Source organism: Myotis brandtii, unplaced genomic scaffold (assembly GCF_000412655.1).
Source record: "Myotis brandtii unplaced genomic scaffold, ASM41265v1 scaffold6026, whole genome shotgun sequence".
Taxonomy (NCBI): domain Eukaryota; kingdom Metazoa; phylum Chordata; class Mammalia; order Chiroptera; family Vespertilionidae; genus Myotis; species Myotis brandtii.
Genome location: NW_005370280.1, coordinates 5,157 through 9,102, shown reverse-complemented (window position 1 = coordinate 9,102; position 3,946 = coordinate 5,157). Strand labels below are relative to the sequence as shown.

Here is a 3,946-nt window from a genome sequence, read left to right as displayed (position 1 = left end):
TGAATCCACGTGCCCTGTCCTTGGGGGTACGTGGGTCTCCCAGGGATGCAGAATAAACTTTCCTTCCTTCCTTCCTTTTCTGATCAACTCTCTTTATTTCCTTCGCCGCCTCCTGAGCCACCTAACCTAACACTTCTTTCTTCTGTTTCTAGTGTTAACTCAAAAACATTCAAACCTGTTAAAAATTTTTGTGAGTTCATTTGAGCCAAACTGTCAACAATTGCGAGGAAGCAGAATCTCAACGGATTGGGATAATGCTCCAGAGAACGGCGGTTTTTCACCTTGTTTTATAGACATAAGTGGGATACATGAAACCCATTGGTGATAGGTCAGAAAGGTGGGAGAAAGCAAAGCGGGGGAAACCTCTGGGATTGGATAAAAGTAAAATGATAGACACATACTTCTTTTACTTAGGTGAGTGCAGGATAGTTAATAAACAATTAACATGATAACAATAACAATGAAAGAATTTATGGTCTCTGGCGCATTTGATTGTGCCCTCAGGGGTCCAGAAAAAGGGAAATTTGATTATGCCCTCAGCGGTCTAGAAAAAGGGAAGTTTGAGCCCTCAGCAATCCAGAAAAAGGGAAGTTTGATTGTGCCCTCAGCTGTCCAGAAAAAGGGAAGTTACAAGTTACCCAGACATTTCTTAGTTATGTTTATGTAGATGCAAAAAGACAATAGGCTCAGTTAAATAGACCTTGTTAGTGAAGATACTGGCCTAGGACATAACTACCCACCATAAGTGCTTTTAGTTAAATTTCAGACCATCCTTTGGGTTGCTTCAGGTCTTTAAGTTTGCAAGACCGCCATGCAGGCCTTTCCTGAGCTTGTCAGGTTCCCACGTGGCCTTTTTTTCCCATCCACTCTAGGGAGCCAAAGCCAAAGCCACCTAGGCTCTCTCCTGTTGCTTCTTCTCCCCCAAGTCCTTCCTTTGTTTCACTGCCCCCAGCTTTAATAAATGTCCTCACAAAAGCTCCTGGACTCATTTCATGAAATCTTTGCTACACCAAGTCAGGTAACACTGCATCAGCAATTTGCAACCTTCTCCATCTCCTGGCACACGCCAAGTAATGACTGAAATTGTGCAGCACACACTGCAGCCAGCCTGAGGCAGACCCGCTCTGTGTCAGCCCCTGTCCTGTAACACACAGACCCCTCTACATATCCTTCTGAGTCAGTCACACCGTCTGCACCTTCAGTCTTCACTCTCTTGGAAATGAAGGGAGCTGGTCCCAGATGCAGGGCATGATTTGGGTGGGAGCTGTGACAGGGGAGCGTGGCCCTGGGCGCTGACTGGGGCAGGGGTGGGGGCAAACAAGATGCAGGAGCTGCTCATGAGCAGGGAGAGAGGCACCTATGTGGGTGTCACATCTGCTGAGCCCTCAGCCTGTGCCTCGGGGGGTCTCACTCTGCATCAGCGATTTGCACTTTTCCATCTCATGGCACACACTCTAATGACTGCAATTCTGCAGCTCACCAAAAGTATAGTGTACTTTTCCAATCTGATTCTTTAAAAAAGTATAATTTGGATTCATTCACACCGGATGGCCATTTTGTGTCAGTTGTTGACATTTTTTTCATTTGACAACCTAAGGGAAAAGAGGTCAGTGCCCCTGAGTAAAGTCCGGTATTGCATGTTTTAAAAATTGTGGCGCCCAAGGGTGGAAGTAGAATGCCCAAGGCTGCGGTCATGGCGCAGGAAGAGGAAGATATTCGGGATGACAGTTTGAACGAGAAGCAGAAGGCAACCAAGGCCAAGGATCCTCCAGTCGATGGAAGTACGAGTACTGGATCCTACAGTGGGTGTCCAGGCACATGCGTGGGGAGATGCTCCAGAGAAGCTTTCGAGCAACGTGCAATGGCCACGTTTGGGCCCATGACAGATACTGAGACAGTAGAGCCCCTCCTAGCAATACAAGTAGAAACACAAGGAGTGGGTTTCTGTTTCACTTTTTGGATGATTGGCTTTGTAAGTTCAGTGCTGAGGAATTCTTCCTGCCTCAGGAAATGAATGTACTTAGTCTTGAGCAAGTAAATGTCAAATTATGGTCAACTGGGTGTGGAGAAGAGTTCTCATTGCCCAAACATCCTCAGGGAATGGAAGTCAAGGCAGTAACATAGTCAGCCATGCAGGTCTAAGATACCATGATATAAATTGTCTAGTCTCCGACGATATGGTTTGCAGAACAGAAATGAAATTTTTTGCTTAAAGTGTGACTTTCACAAATGGAAAATCAAGGCACAGCCTTGGTCTGTATTAAGCAGATATTCGAATGTTAAAGAATTCTTCAGGTGGCAAGTGTTGTTCCTTATTTATTAACTCCTTGCTGTGGCAACAGGTGCCTCACTCCCTTCCGATGGAATGCCAGCCCTCCAGCCTGGTCCCAAAGGGAGCATTCGTGTAAACAGCAACCTGAGAGATACTGAAGCCTTACGCTCTTATCAAATCCAATTTGGGAGAAAAAATGATAATTTGTGGAATTTTATAATCAAGATTTCACTTTCCCTCCAAATTGGTCAAGACATATATTTTCAATATGTATATTAAGGGAGGTTGTATTTCAGATGGCTGTACGACAGAGCCATCCTGTATTCCAGTTGGATATCTTAGAAGAAATAATTCTAATTGGACAATTGGGAGACTTCTCTAGAAAGAGCCCTGAATTTCTATCTCCTTCTCCTTCTCCCTCTCTGAAATAAATAAAAGTATATTTAAAATGGAAAAAGTAAGTAAATCAATAAAAATTGTGGCGGTACATGCGTTGAAAATCACTCTCTCAGTACTGCTGTGCCGGGTCAGCCTCTTTGCAATCCCACTCAAACCATCTCCTCCTGGGTTCAAGTTGCTCCCAGCTAATTTGTCCATGGCCTCCAGGGTGGAAAGGAAGGCTTTACATGCCCTGCACCTGAATTCTTCCTCCTCCTGCCAGTTCTTTGCAGGTAGAGATTTCTTCAAAAGATTCCTGCCGAAACCGGTTTGGCTCAGAGGATAGAGCGTCGGCCTGCGGACTGAAGGGTCCCAGGTTCGATTCCGGTCAAGGGCATGTACCTGGGTTGCGGGCACATCCCCAGTGGGAGATGTGCAGGAGGCAGCTGATCGATGTTTCTCTCCCATCGATGTTTCTAACTATCTATCTCTCTCCCTTCCTCTCTGTAAAAAAATCAATAAAATATATTAAAAAAAAAGACAAAAGTTTCCTGAGTTACTTTGAATTCTGACTCAATCTCTGTTCTTTCCTTTGCAAGTTTAATGTACTGTATGTCTCAAGAATATCAATTCCCCATTATGTGTGCTTTTCTAAGCTGCCAACTTGGTCTCAAAGTCTGGTTTCCCAGCTTGTGATGCAGGGGGAAACCCCTTCACACCCCAATCTCCTCAATCATCCCCTGGGTGTCCTCAATGCTCCTCCTCCCAATGGCTCCTCAGCAAATGGCTCCAGGAAGCAGCAGTCACAGTGCCCCACACCCACCCGGAGAGACAGGGGAGGAGGAGGACTTAACATTTTAAACTGCAGATTTTCCTTACTGTTTATTTTTATTTTTTCACTAGAGGCCCGGTGCACAAAATTCATACATGGGGGTGGAGGGGTGTCCCTCAGCCTGGCCTGTGCCCTCTCGCAATCCGGGACCCAATGGGGTATGTCTGACTGCCAGATTAGGCCCGATCCCACAGTTGGACATCCCTCTCGCAATCTGGGACCTCTGGTCCTAACCACTGGCCTGCCTGTCTGCCTGATTGCCCCTAACCACTCTGCCAGCCTTCCTGATCGCCCCTAACCATGGGTGGCTGCCTAGCTCCCTCCCTCTCAGCCGCAGGTGGTCACCTGGGCTGGGGTCCCTCCCACCCTCTTGCCCCTCCTTCACAACCTCAGAGGCTTCCTGGATCCTGCGGCAGCCACCTGCTCAGAGGAGCAGGAAGGTCCGGAAAAACGGAGGTCCATAA

At 46.8% G+C, this 3,946-nt stretch overlaps 1 pseudogene; it reads left to right on the top strand.

Moving 5' to 3' along the window:
- Positions 1 to 1,666: 1,666 nt before the first annotated feature.
- LOC102251177 lies at positions 1,667 to 3,946 on the top strand (annotated as a pseudogene).